Genomic DNA, 23,593 nt, shown 5'->3' on the forward strand with positions numbered 1-23,593 from the left:
GGAATCCCATTGAAGCAAAGCCATCCACAATGGTCTGCACGTTTCCCAGAGTCACAACCTTTCGAAGCAGCAGCTTAATGATTGCTTTGGATACTTCCAGCACAGCAGCCCCCACAGTAGATTTGCCCACTCCAAATTGATTACCGACTGACCGGTAGCTGTCTGGTGTTGCAAGCTTCCAGAGGGCTATTGCCACTCGCTTTTCCACTGTGAGGGCTGGTCTCATCCTGGTATTATGCCGCTTCAGGACAGGAGAAAGCGAGTCACAAAGTTCAAAGAAAGTGCTCTTACGCATGCGAAAGTTCCGCAGCCACTGCGAATCGTCCCACACCTGCAGGACTATGCGGTCCCACCAGTCAGTGCTTGTTTCCCGTGCCCAAAAGCGGCGCGGAACGGGTAGAACCTCACCCATAACCGTCAGGAGCTCCAACGTGCAGGGGCCCGGGGTGTCAGAAAACTCGTTCTCCAGTTCGTCATCGCTGTCGTCCCCGCAGTCAAGCATTCTCTCTTGCATTTCTGCATCATGGGTCAGCAGTGATAGAACGAGAATGCGTGAAGTATTTACAGTATTCGCGATCAAGGACAAGAGCAGACCTGGATCCATGCTTGCTGCAAAATGGCGTTTCCCTCACTGCAGCCAGTAAAAACAGCGCGAACTGACTGTGTGGCGTTTACAGGAAGGGGGGGGTGAAGCTGTACCCACAACCACCCAGGACGGGGACTTTGATCCCATCATGCACTGGGCTAGTAACCCATAATTCCAAAGGGCAGGGACCCGTGCAGGAACTGTGGGATAGGTACCCAGAGTGCAACGCTCAAGCAAAAGATGGACGCCAGGGAAAATGGACGCTCAACATCGATGTAAGCACCTCTAGTGTGGATGCACAAAATCGATTTTATAAAACCTGCTTTATAAAATCGATTTTAAGCACATCGATTTTAGGCTGTAGTCTGGACGTGGGCTGAGAGCAGTCCGTCTAGCCTGCCAGGTGTTTCGGGGCCATCTCCAAGGCCGTTGTGTATCAGTATTCACAGACAACACAACAGCCATGTTTTATATAAACAAGCAGGGCAGAGCACGCTCCTCTCTCCTCTATTTAGAAGCCATCCACCTCTGGGAATTTTGCATAGCCCACTCTATCGATTTGGTAGCGTCTTTTCTCCCAGGAGTCCAGAACACTCTGGCAGATCACCTCAGCAGGTCCTTCCTGTCTCACAATACGCCCGGACATTATCCATTCTGTTTTCCGGAGGTGGGGCTTTCCCCACATAGACCTCTTTGCCTCTCGAGAGAACAGGAAATGCCAGGTGTTCTGCTCCTTCCAAGGACGCTCCCCGGGCTCCCTCTCAGGCCATGTCTACATCTACAATTTTGCAGCGCTGGTTGTTACAGCTGTATTAGTACAGCTGTATAGGGCCAGCGCTGCAGAGTGTCCACACTTACAGCTAGCAGCGCTGCAAGTGCTGTTAGATGTGGCCACACTGCAGCGCTGTTGGGAGTGATGCATTGTGGGCGGCTATCCCACAGAGCACCTCGTCCCATAGCGGCGCTGAGGCTTGTGGGAAGGGGAAGGAAGTGTGATTGTCTTTCCGCTTCCTATTCCTGTTCCAACGGCCAGCGTTGCTTTGGTACACATGCGGAGCAGTGTGGCAGCATTGTGACTGTACAGCGCTTTTTCTGCATTATCTTTCAAAAATGGATCCTCAGCTACTGAATACCTTACTAATGACTATTGCCAGCACATCTCGCCTGGCTGTGGAGCTATTCTTTCAGCTGCTAAATGTGAGTGAGAGTGACATTGAGGAGTCAGACGATGATAATGAATCGCATCAATGTGCAGACAGTACATTGCTAGTGGCAGTAACAGACGTGCTCTGCTCCGTGGACCGGCGCGTTTGGGCTCGGGAAACCAGCACTGAGTGGTGGGATCACATCGTCCTGCAATCATGGGATGACGAGCAGTGGCTGCAGAACTTTCGTATGAGGAAAGCCACTTTCATGGCACTTTGTGATGATCTCGCCCCCAACCTGCGGCGCATGAACACGAGATTTAGAGATGCCCTTTCTGTGGAGAAGCGGGTGGCTATTGCAATCTGGAAGCTGGCAACTCCAGACTGTTTCCGATCGGTGGCGAACCAGTTCGGAGTGGGAAAGTCCACCGTTGGAATGGTGCTGATGCAAGTTTGCAGGGCCATTAATTGAACACTGACAAGAAGAATCGTGACTCTTGGGAATGTGCAGGACATTTTAGATGGCTTTGCAGAAATGGGGTTCCCTAACTGTGGAGGGGCAGTAGATGGGACGCATATTCCTATTATCTCTCCACCCCACCTGGCATCAGAGTATGTTAATCGCAAGGGGTACTTCTCCGTGGTTCTGCAAGCGCTTGTGGATCACCGTGGGCATTTCACTGACATTTACTCTGGATGGCCTGGAAAGGTGCACGATGCACGCATATTTAGGAACAGTGCCCTGTTCAGGAGGCTTAGGGCCGGGACCTTTTTCCCAGATCACAAGATAACAGTAGGGGACGTGGAAATGCCCATTGTGATTCTTGGAGACCCCGCTTACCCATTAATGCCATGGCTCATGAAACCATATACAGGGAAGCTTGACAGGAGCAAGGAATGGTTCAACTACAGGTTGAGCCGGTGCAGAATGACTGTGGACCGTGCTTTTGGCCGTTTGAAAGCTCGCTGGCGCAGTCTCTATGGGAAGCTAGATTTGATGGAAAGCAGCATAACCGCTGTTATATCCGCGTGCTGCACCCTCCATAATATTTGTGAAGGGAAGGGTGAAAGGTTCAGTGAGGAACGGACCTCCGAGGTTAGACGCTTGGAGAATGAGTTTGCTCAGTCAGAGAGCAGGGCTAATAGGGAGGCCCACGAAAGGGCTTCAAGGATTAGGGATGCTTTAAGGGAGCAATTTGATGCTGAGAGCCAGCAGTAATGTTTGATGCATGTGTTGTGCTTTGCTGTACCTTGCTGTGTATAATTTACCATTTCTAGCAACAATGAAACGTATTGAAAGAAATACAAACCAAAAACTTTTATTTATCATACAGTAAAAAACATGCAAGGGGGTATGGGTGGTTCACAGTACATTAAGAGGTTTTAATATGTTCTATTTTACTCAATTGTCACTGTCTGCTGCAAGTCACCATTACTTTGCTGCAGAATGATGGGGGTGGAGTGCACTGGGTAAGAATTATAGATATCTTGGTTAGTAGGTGATCTTATAGGTGTTGGGGGCAGCTGGTGATAATAAGGAACTGGCTGCTGCAGAAAGCTGTTTTGAGGATATACAGGGGGACAAGGAAGAGTGCTTTGGGAAGGCTGTGGGTTATCACGGTATATATTGGTCTGCAAGGCTACAAGAGACTCAAAAGACTTGGTTTGGCGAGACAGGAGGCTCATCATCTGCCTGGCTATTTTTTTGGCAGACAATTCCTTTCTCCTGCTTTCTCTCTGCCTCCATTCATGTACAGTATTTCTCCATTCCTCAGTCTTCCTACTTTCCCTGTTGTAGTGGTTCAGAACGGTCTTGATCAATTCCTCTTTTGATTTCCTAGGATTGCGCCTCAAGTTCTGTAATCTACGTGAAGCTGGTGATACAGCTGCATTATTCAAGTTCCCTAGAAAAAATAGAGATAGAAATATGTAATACACAGGGGCATCATTGTTTATTATCAAATTTTGAAGGACATTTGAAACTTTAGGTAGCATCCCTCTCACATACCTCACATAACACTGTAGAGGTCAAGAAAGCTAAGTCATGGCGAGCAATGGGGTGAGTACTTTTGCTAAAATTTCTCCCATGTTAGTGGGATGCCTTGGTTCCTGCTTGGACTGGTGGCTGGGGGAACAACAGATCACACCGCGGGGCAGGGTGCCTGCTTGGAAGGGGGGCTGGGGAAACAACAGAGCACACCGCGGGGCAGGGTGCCTGCTTGGAGGGAGGGCTCGGGAAACAACAGAGCACACCGCGGGGCTGAGTGCCTGCTTGGACTGGTGGCTGGGGGAACAGCAGAGCACACCGCGGGGCAGGGTGCCTGCTTGGAGGGAGGGCTGGGGAAACAACAGAGCACACCGCGGGGCAGGGTGCCTGCTTGGAAGGAGGGCTGGGGAAACAACAGAGCACACCACGGGGCAGGGTGCCTGCTTGGAAGGGGGGCTGGGGAAACAACAGAGCACACCGCGGGGCTGAGTGCCTGCTTGGACTGGTGGCTGGGGGAACAGCAGAGCACACCACGGGGCAGGGTGCCTGCTTGGAAGGGGGGCTGGGGAAACAACAGAGCACACGGCGGGGCTGAGTGCCTGCTTCGACTGGTGGCTGGGGAAACAACAGAGCACACCGCGGGGCAGGGTGCCTGCTTCGAAGGGGGGCTGGGGGAACAACAGATCACACCGCGGGGCTGAGTGCCTGCTTGGACTGGTGGCTGGGGGAACAACAGAGCACACCGCGGGGCAGGGTGCCTGCTTGGAGGGAGAGCTGGGGAAACAACAGATCACACCGCGGGGCAGGGTGCCTGCTTGGAGGGGGGGCTGGGGAATCAACAGAGCACACCGTGGGGCAGGGTGCCTGCTTGGACTGGTGGCTGGGGGAACAGCAGAGCACACCGCGGGGCTGAGTGCCTGCTTGGAAGGGGGGCTGGGGGAACAACAGAGCACACCGCGGGGCAGGGTGCCTGCTTGGAAGGGGGGTTGGGGGAACAACAGAGCACACCGCGGGGCAGGGTGCCTGCTTGGAAGGGGGGCTGGGGAAACAACAGAGCACACCGCGGGGCTGAGTGCCTGCTTGGACTGGTGGCTGGGGGAACAGCAGAGCACACCGCGGGGCAGGGTGCAGGCTTGGAGGGAGGGCTGGGGAAACAACAGAGCACACCGCGGGGCAGGGTGCCTGCTTGGAAGGGGGGCTGGGGGAACAACAGAGCACAACGCGGGGCTGAGTGCCTGCTTGGAAGGGGGGCTGGGGAAACAACAGAGCACACCGCGGGGCTGAGTGCCTGCTTGGAAGGGGGGCTGGGGGAACAACAGAGCACACCGCGGGGCAGGGTGCCTGCTTGGAAGGGGGGCTGGGGGAACAACAGATCACACCGCGGGGCTGAGTGCCTGCTTGGACTGGTGGCTGGGGGAACAACAGAGCACACCGCGGGGCAGGGTGCCTGCTTGGACTGGTGGCTGGGGGAACAGCAGAGCACACCGTGGGGCAGGGTGCCTGCTTGGAAGGGGGGCTGGGGAAACAACAGAGCACACCGCGGGGCAGGGTGCCTGCTTGGAAGGGGGGCTGGGGAAACAACAGAGCACACCGCGGGGCTGAGTGCCTGCTTGGACTGGTGGCTGGGGGAACAGCAGATCACACCGCGTGGATGCCTACGTGCTGGGAAGGGGGGGGGAACAGAGCGCCTTGGGCTTGGGAGCCGTAAATCTGGCTCCCTGCCCTCAATTATCCCTAAACTATCAACAGGCTTTCGTACTGCCAGACATATCACTGCTGCGTGTTACCTGGGAAAAGAGGGAGGGTCTTCTACAGGAATGTGGATACCGCCCTGGCCCCTATGCAGCTTGCCTGTGTGCAGCCATGGTCCCCCCACCCCTCGCTGCACAGTGGATCGGACGAGTTAGCCTGACCGGGACAGGGACCACGGTGGCTCTCCCTATAAACTTGAGAAAGCACATTGCCCAAGCTCTAGCTGCAACTTTTCAAGAGATTACTGAGGCAGATTACACAGACGTCATAGATCACATCAATGGGCTATTCCACGTTTAGGCATGCATGGGCAGCCATAACCAAAATCCTCCTCTCCCAAAACATTGCAATCTACTTACCACGAGCACGATCCTCAGCTTCCTCCTCAACGTCCGCTTTCAGCTGCTGCGACTGGCTTGTCTCCTCAGGGCTGGAGAAGAGCTCCTGGCTGCCTGTGTCCTGAGACTCCGGGGTGTCTCCCTCCACGCCAGTAGCATCACTGTATTCATCCTCTACACCATCCCCCACTTCTCCCTGCTCTGAACTCTCCATCGTGCTCCTAGGATTCACGGTGGGGTCACACCCAAGTATGGCATCCAGCTCCTTGTAAAACCTGCAGGTTGTGGGGGCAGCTCCTGAGCGTCGATTTCCCTCACGGGCTTTGCAGTATGCACTCCTCAGCTCCTTAATTTTGACTCTGCATTGCAAGGCGTCCCGTTCGTGGCCCCTTCTCATCATGGACTGCGATATCTGACCATAGGTATCATAGTTTCTCCTTCTGGAGTGCAGCTGTGTTTGAATAGCCTCATCTCCCCACACACTAATTAGATCCTGCAGCTCTGCATTGGTCCATGCTGGGGCTCGCTGAATGATTGATTGATTAATTGCACTCCACGCCTGGCTGAGCAAACAGGAAGGTGATTTTTGAAATTTCCCGGGGCATTTAAAGGAGGGGTCAGGTGAGCACAGGGCAGAGGAGTTTTCTTGATTACCAGAGAGGTATCCTCAGGTATGCTGGGATACCTGCTTATTCCACGGAGGTCAAGAAAAGCACTGGTAAGTGTCTACACCTGATTACCAGCGCTGGATCACCAGCGCTGGATCCTCTACACCTGAGACAAAACGGGAGTACGGCCAGCGCTGCAAACAGGGAGTTGCAGCGCTGGTAATGCCCTGCAGATGTGTACACCTCCTAAGTTGCAGCGATGTAACTCCCTCACCAGCGCTGCAACTTTGTGATGTAGACAAGCCCTCAGACGCATTCCTGATCCCATGGAAGAGGCACCTACACTATGCCTTCCCACCGTTTCCGCTCGTCCACAGAGTCCTACTCAAGCTCCGCAGGGACAGAGCCCACCTGATCCTCATTGCTCCAGCATGGCTGAGGCAGCATTGGTATACCCTGTTGTTCAACCTCTCAGTGGCAGACCCGATCCCCCTGCCACTCTGGCCGGACCTCATAACACAGGACTTCAGCAGGCTTCACCATCCGGACCTGCAATCCCTTCATCTCACGGCATGGCTGCTGTGTGGTTGAGCCAGTCTGAGTTGTGTTGCTCTGCCTCGGTTCAACAGGTGCTCTTGGGCAGTAGGAAGCCTTCCACGAGGACGACATATCTCGCCAAGTGGAAGTGTTTCTCCTGCTGGTGCGCTCAGAATAACTTAGTCCCTGGACAGGTATCTGTCCCCACTGTCTTGGATTACCTATGGTCCCTGAAAGAGCAGGGTCTGGCGGTCTCTTCTACAAAGGTGCATTTGGCAGCTATTTCTGCCTTCCACTGAAAATGTTTTGACATTAATCCAAGAAACAGGGTTTAAGTTAAATTTAGAAAAAGCACAATTGGCGCAACCACAGGTCACTTACTTTGGTATAGTGATCGGGAAGGAGGGGAGGCAAGTGGATCAGCGCAAGGTGAAAGCATTACTGGATATGTCTGCCCCTACGGATGTGCACTCTTAAAGAGTTCTGCTGGGTGGGTTCAATTTCCTACGGCCACATATCTATAAATATGCAGAAATCACACTTCCCTTATGGATGCAGAAATCACACTTCCCTTATGGAAGTTATTAAAGAAAAAGACACAATGGGAATGGGGATCAGAACAAGAGTCCGCCTTAAAATACCTTAAAGCAAAAGGCTGTCACAGCCCCCGCTTTACGCTTCCCTGATGAATCAAAGCCCTTCGTTATCAGACTAGCTGCAAATGAGGTTGCATTAGCAGCTACTCTCTTGCAAAACAACGAGGAAGGCAAACTAGTGCCGGTAGCACGATTCTAAAAAACTTCAAGGTGCTGAGTTGAATTCTGATCCTTGTGAGTGTGAATGTTTAGCAGCTGTTTGGGCAATCCAGTCCTTTGAACCTCTCACGAGCACAGCACCTATCACAATGCAAAGTACTCATAATATATCTTATCTGGCAAACTGATCGGGAGTAAGGTCTCCAATACACGGGTGGCTCAATGGACTCTCATCCTGGTCAATAGAGGGGTCGTTACCGAAACAGTATCTAAACCTGATTTATTGACTCAGGCTTTAATTGAAAAAGGGACTAAGCGTGAATGTCACAAGGTTACTTTAGAACAAAGAACTGCACTGGCGGAGGCACCCCTCTTAAGGGATTTAGCCACAGCAGGGCAGGAGAAGCGTATCTGGTTTACTGATGGCAGCTCGGTAGTAGCTAAAGGGAAACGGTGTATTAAGTATGCTGCCCTAAACCTAGAGGAGGAAGTGATTCAAGGGTATTTGGATCATGGCTCAGCGCAACATGTGGAGCTCCACACCATATACCAAGTGTTAAAGTTACATGAAACCTCTCCCAGACCACTCTACATCTAGGCAGACAGTGATTTTGGCGTGAAAGGCAGACAGGATTGGATGTTTAGACAGGACTGGATGTTTGACTGGCAACGGAATAATTGGGAGGGAGCAGATGGGAAGGAGATAGCGTACCTAGACAAATGGAGATGGATCCATGCTTGGGTGACAAGAAACCCCAATCAGTTAAAAATTCGGCACGTTAAAGCCCACAGCAGAGAGCTCAGTGCTGAAGCCATGGGAACAGCTGAGCCGATGCTATCGCCCGGCAGCATAACATAGCGGTTGTAACTAGAAGCCAGAACCACGCTAGCGAGCTCATTTCTGATACTCTGCTGCTATCTAGCGATGTAAGTAATCATTGCAGCCGAACTCCTGGAAAAACGGAACGGCAGGAGCTGATTAGCATGGCACATCAGGTCATGCATGAGGGGACAGAAGGGACCTTAAGAAGGCTAAGGCAGGTAGCAGACTGGGAAGGGGTGGAGGATAATGTAAAAACATGGTGTCACGGAGTGTGGGGGAGTCCGGTCCTGCACCCCTCTTCCTGGGACCCACAGTGACTTTCAGCCAGCCAGTAAAACTGAAGGTTTATTGGACAACAGGAACACAGGTTACAGCAGGGCTTGCAGGCACAGTCAGGACCCCTCCATCGAATCCTTCTGGGCTTTCAGGGTGCTTTGATCCTAGCTAGGATCCCCTGAATTCCGCCCACACAGCCCCAAGCCCAAACTCAAAACTGCTTCCCTCCTCCCACTCCCTTCCTTTTTCATCCTTCCCGGGCAAAGGTGTTGATCTTTCCCCTCCCTTACCTAGCTCAGGTTACAGGCTCCGGTATCGCCCATCCCCTAAAGTCCTCCCCTGCTCTCCCATTCCCCACACAGACAGCCCCTAGTCCATCACACATGGGTGCAAAATTGTGTGCACTGTGCAAAGGACAAAGCTCATCCCCCACACTGGCAACCAATGATGCACCAGAGACGGTTGGGACCATGGCACAGAACACAGATAGATTTTATTGATAAGTTGCCTAGAAGTAAAGGAGGATTCCAATATTTGTTGGTTATTATAGATTCATTTTCAGGATGGGCGGAAGCATTCCCCACTAGGGATAACAGTGCTAGGACTGCAGCTAAAAAGCTCTTCACTGAAGTGGTGTGCAGATATGGAACCCCTGAGGTTATAGACTCAGATAATGGAAGTGCATTTGTGGGGCAAATTTTCACAATGATGTTACAAGCCCTAGGGATCACCCAGAAATTCCACATTCCATACTGACCCCAGTCCTGTGGCCAGGTGGAAAGGATGAATCGCCCTATTAAAGAGGTACTGCGAAAAGTAGTAAACCATACTGGTAAGGACTGGCCTGAGAAACTCCCTCTAATCTTAGCTGCCATTCGCAGTAGTGACAGGCTAAGAACTAAGATCCAGCCACACCAAATTCTTTTTGGACAACCACTGAAGTTAACGATTGATCCTGAACATTTTACTATACACTCAAAGGATCATCCTACAGCCACCCAGAATGATTATTTCCAATGGCTAAAACAATTACAAGAGGATAAAACCACATTACAGTACAGGATCCATCAGGCTATTGAACATATGAATGAGAAAATTCAAAGACAAAAAAAGGCAAAAACAAAGAACCAATGACCCCACTTTATGGGAAGTTGGAGATCGGGTAATGTATTTAAAATTGGGTAAGAAAGCTCACACCTTAGAATCTAAATGGGTAGGGCCATATTCCATAGTGACCGTCTCAGCCCTCTGGTACCGCACTGAGAAAGATGGGAAACTCAAATGGGTCCATGTATCCCAGGTCATAGGTGACAAATTTGTAGAAATTTTGGTGGTATCCAGAACCCGCCCCCCAACTCCGCCCCCACCTGCCTAAGGCGCTGGGAGGAAGTTTGGGTGGGGGGAGGTCTGGGGTGCAGATCCTGGGTTTGGGATTAGGGTGCAGGAGGGGTGCAGGGTGCAGGATTTGGGATGGAGTTTGGCTGCAGGCTCTGGGCTGGGGCAGGGGGGTAGGTGCGCAGGAGGGGGTGAGGGGTACAGGCTTTGGAACGGAGTTTGGGTGCAGGCTCTGGGCTGGGGGTGGGAGCATAGGAAGGGGTGAGAGGTGCAGGCTCTGGGAGGGAGTTTGGAGGTGGGAAAGGGAGAGGGTGCACCCTCTGGGAGGGAGTTTGGGGATAGGAGGGAGTGCAGGGGTGAGGGCTGTGGGACTGAGGATGAGGGATTCACGATGCAGGAGGGGGCTCAGGGCTGGGGCTGAGGATTAGAGTGTGGGGGGATGAGGGCTCTAGCTGGTGTTGAGGGGTTCATGATGCAGGAGGGGGCTCAGGGCAGAGGGTTGGGGTGTGGAGTGAGGGCTGTGGGGCTGAGGATTAGGGTGCGGGGGGATGAGGGCTCTGCCTGAGGATGAGGATTAGGGTGCAGGGGGATGAGGGCTCTGGCTGAGATTGAGGATTAGGGTGCAGAGGGATGAGGGCTCTGGCTGGGGCTGAGGATTAGGGTGCAGGGGGATGAGGGCTCTGGCTGGGGCTAAGGGTTTGGGGCGTTGGAGAGGCTCAGGATTAGGGCAGGATAAGGGCAGCCTGCCTTGCCATTAGTGGTGGGCAGGCACTAGGACCCTGGGGCAGCAGACAGCAGTTCTGCCAGGAATCACTCTACTCCGGCAGCAGGAGCAGGCAGGGGAGAGGCGTGCGCTGCTTTCTGTCAGGCAGGGACGCGGCACGGCAGGGGGGGGGACATGCAGAGGGAGGGGTGGCAGGCAGGGGCTGGGACCTGCTCCAGGCAGGAACGCGGCGGCGGGGGAGAGACCCGCGGGGGCCAGGGCCCGATCCAGGCAGAGCCGGGGGAGAGACCCAGCTCCAAATATGGCTGGAGCAGGGCCCCCAGCCCTGAATATTCCTGGGGCCTAAGCACCGCAAATGTACATAACCTGCCTCCTATGTCCCAGATCAAATTGTTTTCTTAATAGCATGTGCTTTGTCCCTTGTAGGTATCACTGTCATCGAATCCCATATAACGAATCTGGAGAGCTCCAGCTGATTGCCTCCAACCGGGATACTGGTATCATAAACTAATCAACCATTTTATTTCCCTCTCACAAACTGCGCAAGCATTTACAGGGGAACACCAGTGGAAGCTGATTGAAGGACATAACAAAAATGTTACTATTTTGGGGATTCCTGGCACAGTTATTCACCCTGGGAACATCCAGTGCGCACTGGGGGATCCAGTGGTTTAATTTTACCACTGGAAACCAGATCCAAATTGTATCAATATCTAACCATACGTTACATGGACCCTTTGAACTACTTACATTACATGTCTGGGTAAATATCACACCCTGTGACCATGACTGTATATTTGAGGTTAACTCACCTACCCAGCCTGTAACAGATTACAATCATCGTCACCCTGTCCTCTCTGGATACCATACATTCCCACCCTTTAAACCAGGACCCAAACTGGTGCAAACTGGGGTAGACACAATGAACTTGCAATGGCATACTTGGGAACATGTTAACCAGGCATTATGGGCTCAATATGCCACCATGAGGGACATAACGAACAAAACAGCATTAGCTTTGTGGTGTTCCAAACAACAAATATTAGCTATTATGCTAACAGAAAAGGAAATGGACTGGGTATGAGCTAAAGATATGACAGTCTTAACTCCTCTGCTGACAAGACATAAAAATAACCTTTTCCTCCCTTTTGTTTCTGGATGGTACAAGGCCCTGGAATCAAAGGTATACAAATCGACCCTCATGGGGCACATCACTATACAAGTAATACGGGTCCAACCCCACAAATATAAACTTACTCTGTGGCCCTTCACAGCCCTCCCAGTTCTCCAAGGCAGACATCCTTGGGCCCCTCGATTGGTGGGAACATATTTGAACGAACAAGGGGAAATCATAGACCATCGCTTGTGTTCCAGGTGGATTGCACAACAATGGGTATGTCCTACCTTACCAAAATTAGAAGAGCCCTGCGCCTTACAACACAGAAGTTTGACAACTTGTTACTGGGATGAACTAGATAACAGTACCACAAGAGCGTATTTTGATAGGAAAAGTTGCGTCGGTGCCATTGAATTAGAGAAGCTTGTATGGCAGGACAAATACATCTCAGAACCGCCAGTAAAACAGTGTATGTGTACTATAACTATGTTAAAAACTCCCATCCTAACCTATTACTTCCCAACTCATGAGGATAAAAGAACTAACACACTGGATACCAGTAATATTCTGGACTTTAACTTCGCTTTGGGGGTGAATTGGACAAATCTGTACAAACTAATGCAGGAAAATAAACAAATTAGCCAGCTGACTGAAACCACATGGACTCAGGTTCAGACACGCAGTTTGGCTATTTTACATCAGGGATCTGAAATATTAAGAATGTAGGGAACCACGGAAGATTGTGTTACGGCCTAGCTAGGGTATTTCCGCTTTCCCGGTAGCCAGTTACTGTAGGACACGGCATGCCAGTTATAACCCGCTTTTAACTGGTTTGAACCGCTTTGCATGGCTTTTGGCCAAGGAGCGGACATGGCCTGTGGAAAGTCCCTACTTATTTATGTATGAGTTGCTTCTTGGTTTTGTATATATAGCTGCATGGTCCCGGTCCCGCCTTTGGACTCCATACCAGGCCGAGCTTCAGTGCGCTAGGTTCCCCGCCTCCGTGACAGCAACGCCAAGAGTCCCCGTTGCGGGTGTGTCACTTTACCTTCATTAAAGCCAATAACTCACAGTGTGTGTGGGCCTCGTTCTTGCAGAGCACTCTGGGTAGGCCTGTAGCCTCCCAAGAACCCTACCCTGTAGTTGGCTAGCCAGTCACAGGCAGACACCGGCCTGCAGAGGGCGCACTGGGCTTGAAAGAGCTAATTCCCGAGACGGCCAGCAGGAGGCACCGCGCCGGTGAGTCGTCGCCCCGCCACATCCTCCCAGTTCAAGAGTAGTCCAGATATTTTTGATTACAAGATTATCCCTTCCCAGTGAACTCTTACTCATGGTGTTCTGAAATTGGGCTGCTGTGAACAGCAATGTAGTATAACAATGGACGTCAACATTTGCTTACAGCAGTGCTCACAATGGAGAGGCACTTTCCAGACATACAAAATGGGTTGGGCCCTGCCCTGAAGAGAGCTCACTGTCAAAGGACAGACAGGTAAACCACAGTGGACAGGAAAGAGGAAAGCCAAAGCACATTCCATACAAAGCAACAAGGTTCACCGCAGACTGAACGAATTCATCAGCAGCACATTTCAGCAACCCTCTGTAACACATCCGTTCAACTACACCACGTCAAAGCCCTCGTTACGCACAGCCAAACAGACACCCAGTTTCATGGTGTAGAAGCAGTATTTTAAAGGCTATTGGGGAGGGGCAACACACTGGCATGAGCTGAGGATCTACACTACAGACAGTGACCTGCGCATGTGCCGCGAGACCACTGCACTTTCCACACACTACACAGCAGGCTGGGACCTGCAGGAGCTCAGCTGACATCACAGGAACTACGTGGGCACAGGGAAACAGACTGTTATACCTCGAACCCAAGCACCAGTCAGGTCCCATTTACAACCCTGCAACAGGACTGGGATCCCACGGCTGCCGCGGGACCCACTGCCACAATACCAGGAGTGGGTAAAATGGACTTTGTTGCCATCAGGATTGAATGTGCAGAAGAACCAGACTGTGGTAATTTGCAAGAAAACACTAAATCTCTCAGGGTATGTCTACACTACTAAATTAGGTCAATTTTATAGAAGTCAACTTTTAGAAATTGATTTTATATAGTCAATTGCATAAGTCCACACTAAGAGCATTAAATCAGCAGAGAGCATCCTCACCACCGTGGCCAGCATTGACTTACGGAGTGGTGCATTGTGGGTAGCTATCCCAGAGTTCCCGCATCTCCGCCACACGCTGGAATTCTGGGTTAAGCTCCCAGTGCCAGATGGGGCAAAAACATTCTCATGGGTGGTTTGGGGTCCATCAGTCCGTGAAAGCAATGGCAGACAATCGTTCCATGCCTTTTTTCCGCGCCGATGCCATACCACGGCAAGCGTGCAGCCCGCTCAGCTCAGCTCACCGGCACTGTGTCCTGGGTGCTGCTGGCAGCAGATGGTGCAGTAGGACTGAAAACCATCGTCATACAGCACTTCTGCTGCTACTGCCTTAATAGAGAACTTCTCCATGTTTTCTTTCAGTTTACCAAGAGTAGCTAAGATCTATCATGATGTTACAGCAAAGTAATAAAAGTGGCCTAAAAATAATAGATACCAATAATTTAATTAATATATACCAACAATTGTCTGAATTCCATTTATATAGAGACTGTATTAAGCAATCTCTGGGTTTTTTTAAATAGCATGGGGAAATACATCCCACAAATCCCACAAGAGAGATGGAAGGTTCAAGTGCCTGCATACAACCATTGCAATGCAGTTATTTTTGCATCCTGAGCACAACTGCCCGAAATTTCTCCCTTAGCGCTCGCTATCTGTTGGGTCAGCTCTAGCATCCTCTGGCGCAGCATGCTCATAGTGCCTGCTGACCCTGCCCTGCTTCTTACCACCCGTGACAGTTGCTGGAGCCTTTGGTAGCTCAGGCAATTGCTTCCTTTAATGCAAGCCTGCACAACATGCGGCCCACGGACCGCATGCAGCCTGCGTGGGCTCACTGTGCAGCCCACGGGCAAGCAGCGGGGTGGGGCTGTTGGGTACGCCCAGGGGCGGTGCAACCATCAGGGGCAGGGAGGAAAAATCCCGCACACAGAGTGTGGCGCGCCGACTGGGCGCCTAGGCCTGATGTAGCTGCTCCCATTGGCCTCCGGCAGACAGAATCCCTCCCCCGCGTCCCCCGCCTCTGCACCTCTTTGCAGCACTCTGCAGGAGAGGGGGTTTGTGCTCGGCAGCTTGTTTGGTTGGATCCACGTGGAGCCAGCGGCTGGAGCGGCGTGGCGGCGAGGGGAGTCCCGGGGGACAGTCAGGGAGCAGGAGGAATGGAACTCAGGGTCTAGAAAGGCTCGTTGGGATTTGGCCCTCAATGAACCGATGGTCGGGGGCACAAGGTGAAAGTTTCGCCTACAGCACAGACTATCCTTGCACTGATTCTGGGTTCGTCCCCAGGGGCGGGGGGGGCACCTCACAGCCCTGCGCGTGTGCCGCGCTCCAACCCAACCGCCCTAACGGCCAGGGCTCCCTGCGGCCCCGGTGTTTGTGTGCTGGATAGTCACATCCAATCCCTTCACACTGCCCCCCTTCCCCCTCCCCAGCTTAGTTCATAGCCCCATAAATCCCTTCAGATTGTCCCCCTTTTCCACTCCCCTTATTTCATGGGGGATGATGAACCAAGTGGGTGGGCAGGCAGTAGCAGCGAGGCTTTATACTTGGCGGGGGGGGGTGAGGAGGGGAGCGGCGAGTTGGTGGCTAGAGGGAGGCATCCATTTTCAGTATTTTAACTGTCGGTACTGCTGTATTCAGTAATACAGTGATCCCTGAGGGGGTTGAAGAGGAGTGTGATGGTGGGGTCGAGCAGGGAGGGGACGCGTCCTATTTTACTGCTGTGATCTGGTCACCCTATGGGTGCCGTTTCTTTCCACCTCTACAGGCTTCCACACACCGTCAATGCCTTGCTAGTGTGCCACGTGCTGTGAGATAGCTCTTCTCTTTGGGCTTGGCTACACTCAAAACTTCAAAGTACTGCCGCGGCAGCGCTTTGAAGTGCGAGTGTGGTCGCAGCACCAGCGCTGGGAGAGAGCTCTCCCGGCGCTGCGCGTACTCCACATCCTCTACGGGTGTAGCTTTCAGCGCTGGGAGCAGCACTCAGGTGAGTGTTTTTTTCACACCCCTGAGCGAGAAAGTTGCAGTGCTGTAAAGCGCCAGTGTAGCCAAGGCCTTTGTGTGTGACTGTGTTTCCCTTGTGCGTGAATTTATTCAACAAAATCTTGAGCTTCATAATGGCTACCATGAGTGAAAAAGAGAAAAATAGAATCAGAGCACAGTTTTCAACACTAAATGGACAAATAACTACTTATGTACTGTTTCCAAAGACAAAATACTGCATCTCACATGTCATGAAACGTTAGCCGTTATGAAACAATACAACCTTCGGCGGCACTTTGAAACTAAACATCCCAATCTCGCTAAATTGAACCCAAATGAAAAAATAATTAAAGCAGCAAGTTTAGCAAAAAACCTTAGTGGAGAACAGCAAATTATCAAGAAAGTGAGCACTGAGAACGACACGGTTACTAAAGTAAGCTTTCAAATTTCTAAGGAAATTGCTGCTGCTGGGAGATGCTTCACAGAAGGCGAGTTTTTAAAAAAGTGTATGTTGATTGCTGTATCTGAGTTATGTCCAGAAAAGAGGGGAATATTTGAGAATGTCAGTCTATCGCGCATGACTGTACAGAGAATAGGTGACATTTCTACCAATCTAAGTGATCAGTTAAAGCAGAGAGTCAGTGAATTCTGCTTTTACTCTCTAGCTATGGATGAAAGCATCGATTTAAAAGACTCAGCCCAACTTCTTATCTTTATTAGAGGTATTGATAAAAACATTGAAATTACTGAAGAACTTGGTGGCATGCGCGACCCGTCATCGAGCAGAACTGGAAAAGAAATCTCAAGTGATAAAGTCAATGAATGATAAGTCGGGATTAGATTTCACAAACTTGGTGGCCATTTGTACTGATGGTGCTCCAGCTATGTGTGGAAAAAAATGTTGGAGCAGTTACTCTTCTTGAAGAATTTATCAGGAGACAAAGAACCAAACATCACTGCATTTAACGCAGACATAGACTATCAGGGTTGGAAGGGACCTCAGGAGATCATCTAGTCCAACCCCCTGCCCAAAGCAGGACAAATCCCTAGGTAGTTTGTTTTTTTTACACCCCTGTTCCCTAAATAGCTCCCTCCAGGATTGAACTCACAAACCCTGGGTTTAGCAGGTCAATCCACAAAACACTGAACTATCCCTCCCCCCAACCAAGTACTGATTTTTGCCCCAGATCCTTAAGTGGCCCCCTCAAGGATTGAACTCACAACCCCGGGTTTAGCAGGACAATGCTCAAACCACTGAGCTATCCCTCCCTTGGTTTTGTGTGGCAAAGTCTTAAAATTTGAGCATGTAATGTCAGTGGTAGTTTCCACTGTAAACTACATCTGTTCTAGAGGACTAAAACATAGGACATTTCGAGCCTTTCTTGAAGGGGAAGACACCGACTGCAGCGACTTAATCTACCATACAGAAGTGAGGTGGTTGAGTCGAGGAAGAGTGCTCCAGCATTTCATTGCTTTGAAAGAGGAGATAGCAAAATTCCTAGAAAATGGGCCAATAAAATTCCCAGAGCTTGAAAACGAGTCCTGGAATCAAGATTTTTTCTTTTGTGATATTACAGCACACCTGAATGATCTCAACATTCAACTTCAGGGAAAAAAAATCAACTTATATTTCAATGTGTGCAGCAGTGAAAGCTTTCAAAATGAAGTTGGAACTTTTCAGAAGTCAGCTGTCAAAAGGTGAAATGTGTCACTTTCCCACTTGTGCACAGCGTATCCCTCAGCACAAACACGCCGAGTTAGGAGAAAAATACGCAAAGCACGTCAATCTTTTGATTAAAGAATTTGACAGAAGACTTACTTTGTCTAAAGAAGACGACGTCCAGTTTAAGCTGGATCCAGAGGAAGTGCCACTAGATTTGCAGTTGGAGGTTACTAAACTTCAGTGTTTGGCAATTTACTGAAATAAGCACAGAGAAAGCAGCCTGCGAGACGTCTACAAAAGTCTGGACGATAAAAATATAAGAATCTTATCGAAGTTGCACTGAAAACGTTCAGCATTTTTGGAAGCACTTACAAATGTGAACAAACATTTTCCATCATGAACATGAATAAAAACAAGCAACATTCTTCTCTGACTGACGACCATTTGGAAGACATTAAGAAAATATCCACTTCAAGTATGACCCCTGAATATGACAAGCTTGTTGCCAAAAAAAGATGTAATCTCTCTCATTAAATTTGCAAGGTGATTAAGAAAAGTACAAATGTTCTCTTTCAATGGAACAGGTGTTTTTCATTTTTCCATGAGTTATAAAAAAAATTAAAATAATTTAAAAAATGGTTTGCTTTAATTGAAAAATTCTTAATAAAGTATCACCCCCTCCCCCAACCCTTCATTTTCGGCTCACAGCTGTTTCGGCAAGGCGGCGCTGGACAAGGAGGGTTTGTTTCTGCGATGCAGGTAGGACTGGGGCGGGGAGGGTGTTGTGTTTAAGGGGGCGGGGGATGGTGTTATTTCAGCGGCGCTGGAGAGGGGGGTTCGGTCCTCAGCTGTTTTCTTTGGAGTAACATGGCCCTCACCGCTTTCCGAGTTGTGCAGGCCTGCCTTAGTGGTTCTCTATCTAGAGTTCACTGTAAATAGTTTAGTAGTTTGTTAGCTATTTTAGATTAGGCGTCTCAAACACGCAGGCCGAGTTATTTCCTGCAGCCAGCCAAGCTCCATGCCTCCCCCACCCCGGAGTTATTTTCTGTGGCTGCCAAACTCTCCTTCCACCCCCTAGGGCACCGCATCCCCAGTCCTCTGCCTACCTCCAAGCGCTTCCCGTCACCAAACAGCTGTTTGGCAGCGCTTACTGCTTTAAAGGAGGGAGGGGGGAGTGAGGGGGCGGCACGCTCAGGGGAGGAGGCAGAGAAGAGGTGGAGCTGGGGCGGGAATTTGGGTAACAGGTTGGAATAGGGACAGGGAGGCGGTGGAGTTGGAGCGGGGACTTTGGCGAAGGGGTTGGAATGGGGGCAGGGAAAGGGTAGGAAGAGGCGGGGCCTCTTAGAAGGGGTGGAGTGGGGGTTTTGCAGTCTGTTACCAACCAATTTTGAAGTTCTCAGCTATTCTTCCTCAATTGCTTGCTCACATCCATTCCAGTTAGGTGTGCACGCGCCACGTGCACGTTCGGCAGAAGATTTTTATGCTAGCAACACTCGGTGGGTCGGCTGGGTCGCCCCCTGGAGTGGCGCCACCATGGTGCCAGATATATACCCCTGCCGACCCAGCCACCCTTCAGTTCCTTCTTACCGCCCATGTCGGTCGTTGGAACAGTGGAGCGCGGCTTAGCTGACCTCCAATTCCCTAGCTACTTGTAGTTTCTTCGATATCTTTGTTGCACATAGTTGGAATTTATATAATTACAGTTAGTTTGATAGTTCTTTAGATAGTTAGTGTATATAGTTAAGTGGGGTTTGGGCATTAGCCCCTTCCCCGCACCTGGTGCCGGGGCCCATGCCCGGTTCACCGGGATTCACACCTTGCTCAGCCTGCCACAAGCCAACACCTACAGGAGATCCCCACGACTCCTGTCTCAAGTGCCTCGGGGAATCGCACATTACAGATAAGTGCCGTATTTGCAAGGCATTTAAGCCGAGGACGAAGAAAAAGAGACAACCCTCCACCCTCGGCACCAAGCGCTGAGAACTCTGCTAGAAGCGCTCCTCCGGCACCGGACCATGCCGGCACCGCTAAGACGCCGCAGCACCGGCCATCTCCGGCGCAGGGACCTGCTCGGCATCGATCTCCCTCCCCGAAACTGAGGAGGTCGAAGACCTCCATTACCTCTGTGCCCTCTGCGCCGCAGACGCAGTGTCGTTCGGATCGCCCGGCACCAACACCTGCTGCGGCACCGACTGCTGCGGTACCATCGATTCCGGTCCCGCGGGGGCCATCAAGTCCGGTCCCTGAGAGCTCCCCTGCTGACGCCTGTGGTTGAGCTTAGGGTGCCCTCTACATCGGAGACATTCTCCACAGCCAGGGACCTCATAGCTATGACGGAGTCTGTCCTCCCTCAACCCCCAGTGCGAGTATTACACTCGATAGGCAAGCCAGCCCTAATGAGACCGCCTTCAGTCAACCTGGCAGATCGGCACCGATCACAATCCAGATCCCTGTGCCGTTCGCGGTCCCATCGATGATCACGGTCCCGACGCCGCTCACAGTCCCGGCACCGCTCGCCTCTTCGGTACCAGTTATACTCGCGGAATAGATCGACATTTCGGCCTCCAGCTCGGTACTCTCGGTACCGCTCCAGCTCAGGACCACGGCAAACTTCACCACCCAGACCTACAGTCCCTCCATCTCACAGCATGGCTCCTAAATGGTTGACCCAGTCTGAGTTGCGTTGCTCTGCCCCAGTGCAACGCAGCAGAAAGCCTTCCACTAGATCAACATATCTGGCCATGTGGAAACGTTTCTCATGCTGGCGCGGAGAGCAGAACGTTCTTCCCGCCGAGGTCTCGATCCCTACCATCTTGGACTACCTCTGGTCTATTAAACAGCAGGGCCTAGCGGTATCATCAAGGTACACTTGGCGGCCATCTCTACCTTCCACCCAGGGGAGAATGGCCGCTCAGTGTTTTCACATCCTATGGTATCTCGATTCCTCAAGGGCTTGAAGAGCCTATACCCCCAGGTACGCCGCCCCACCCCAACCTGGGACCTCAACTTGGTTCTTACCAGACTTATGTCGGCCCCATTCGAGCCGTTAGCAACTTGCTCCCTTCTGTACCTGTCCTGGAAAACCGCTTTCCTCGTGGCCATCACACCGGCAAGACGAGTTTCCGAGCTTCGGGCTCTCACGGCGGACCCTCCATATACTGTGTTCCACAAGGACAAGGTGCAGTTACGACCACATCCAGCCTTTCTCCCCAAAGTGGTATCGGCCTTCCATGTTAGCCAGGAGATCTTCTTCCGGTCTTCTTCCCAAAGCCACATTCATCATGCAGGCAGAAAAAGCTGCATTCCCTTGATGTCCGTAGAGCACTCGCTTTTTATATCGAGCAGACAAAGCCCTTCCGCGGAACACCCCAACTCTTCGTCGCAGTGGCAGAGCGTATGACGGGCCTACCTGTTTCCTCACAAAGGATTTCATCCTGGATGACATCGTGCATCCGCACCTGTTACGACTTGGCTCACGTTCCGTCGAGCCACCTCACTGCACACTCTACCTGGGCTCACGCTTCATCTGCTGCCTTCCTGGCTCACGTGCCCATCCATGAGATATGTCGCACAGCTACCTGGTCCTCGGTCCATACCTTCACCTCTCACTATGCCCTGGTTCAGTGGTCGAGATGACGCAGACTTTGGCTCCGCAGTGTTACATTCCGCAATGTCTCGCTCCGACCCCGTCGCCTAGGTAAGGCTTGGGAATCACCTAACTGGAATGGATATGAGCAATCACTCGAAGAAGAAAAGACGGTTACTCACCTTTGTAACTGTTGTTCTATGAGACGTGTTGCTCATATTCATTCCACACCCGCCCTCCTTCCCCACTGTCGGAGTAGCCGGCAAGAAGGAACTGAGGAGCGGTTGGGTCGGCAAGGGTATATATCCAGTGCCATGGCGGCGCCACTCCAGGGTGCGACCCAGCCGATCCACCAGGGGTTGCTGGGGTAAAAATCTTCCGATGAACGTGCACGCGGCGCGTACATCTAACTGGAATGGGTATGAGCAACACATCTCGAAGAAAAGACGGTTACTCACCTTTGTAACTGTTGTTCTTCGAGATGTGTTGCTCACATCCATTCCAGTTAGGTGTGCGCGCCGCGCGTGCACGTTCGTCGGAAACTTTTTACCCTAGCAACTCCAGTGGGCCGGCAGGTCGCCCCCTGGAGTGGCGCCGCCATGGCGCCCAATATATATCCCTGCCGGCCCACCCGCTCCTCAGTTCCTTCTTGCCGGCGACTCCGACAGTGGGGAAGGAGGGCGGGTGTGGAATGGATGTGAGCAACACATCTCGAAGAACAACAGTTACAAAGGTGAGTAACCGTCTTTTCTTCTTCGAGTGATTGCTCACATCCATTCCAGTTAGGTGAATCCCAAGCCATACCTAGGCGGTGGGGTCGGAGCGAGAAGTCGCGGCATGGAGCACAGCAGATCCGAAGGCCGCATCCTCTCTAGACTGCTGGACCAGGGCGTAGTGGGAAGCAAAGGTGTGGACCGATGACCAGGTCGCTGCCCGACAGATTTCCTGGATGGGCACACGGGCAAGGAAAGCCAGCGACGACGCCTGCGCCCTGGTAGAATGCGCAGTCACACGGCCCGTAGGGACGTGGGCCAAGTCATAGCAGGTCCTGATGCAGGACGTTACCCAAGAGGATAACCTCTGGGAGGAGATAGGAAGCCCTTTCATGCGGTCCGCTACTGCCACGAAAAGCTGGGGGGATTTGCGGAAGGGCTTAGTCCTCTCCACGTAGAACGCGAGAGCCCTACGGACATCAAGCGAGTGGAGCTGCTGCTCCCTGCCTGAGGAGTGAGGTTTCGGGAAAAAAACCGGGAGGAATATCTCTTGGTTGACGTGGAAGGCTGAGACCACCTTGGGGAGAAAAGCAGGGTGCGGTCTCAGCTGCACCTTGTCCTTGTGGAAGACCGTATATGGGGGGTCTACCACAAGAGCCCGGAGTTCCGACACCCGTCTAGCTGAGGTGATAGCAACTAGAAAGGCCGTCTTCCAAGAGAGGTAAAGCAGGGAGCAAGTAGCTAACGGCTCAAAGGGGGGCCCCATGAGCCGGGACAACACCAGGTTAAGATCCCAGGTTGGAGCAGGGGGACGGACGTTAGGGTATAAACGTTCCAGCCCCTTAAGGAATCTAGACACCGTCGGGTGGGAAAAAACAGCGCGACCATCCGCACCCGGGTGAAAGGTGGAGATAGCTGCTAGGTGGACTCGTAACGACGATATGGCCAGACCTTGCCCTTTGAGGGACCAAATGTAGTCTAAGATGTCGGCTACTGAAACTTCCATAGGGCGGAGATTTTTCTCCACGCACCAAAAGGAGAAGCGCTTCCATTTGGCCAAATATGTCGCTCTTGTGGACGGCTTCCTGCTGCCCAAGAGCACCTCCCTCACCGGCGTGGAACAGCGCAGCTCAGAGCCAGTCAGCCACGCAGGAGCCACGCCGCTAGGTGCAGCGACTGCAGGTCCGGGTGACAGAGGGTCCCGTGCTCCTGGGTAATCAGGTCCGGATGAAGGGGCAGGGGAACTGGGTCGGCTATGGTCAGGTCCAGCAGCATGGGGTACCAGTGCTGTCTGGGCCATGCCGGGGCTACCATGATCACGTGAGCCCTGTCCCTGCGCACCTTCAGAAGGACCCTGTGGACCAACGGGAATGGGGGAAACGCATAGTACAGGTGGGTCGACCACTGGATGAGGAAGGCATCCGCTATCGACCCGGGCTCCCTGCCCTGAAAGGAGCAGAACGCTTGGCACTTCCTGTTCCCTTTGGACGCGAAGAG

Source organism: Gopherus flavomarginatus, chromosome 4 (genome assembly GCF_025201925.1).
Source record: "Gopherus flavomarginatus isolate rGopFla2 chromosome 4, rGopFla2.mat.asm, whole genome shotgun sequence".
Taxonomy (NCBI): Eukaryota; Metazoa; Chordata; order Testudines; family Testudinidae; genus Gopherus; species Gopherus flavomarginatus.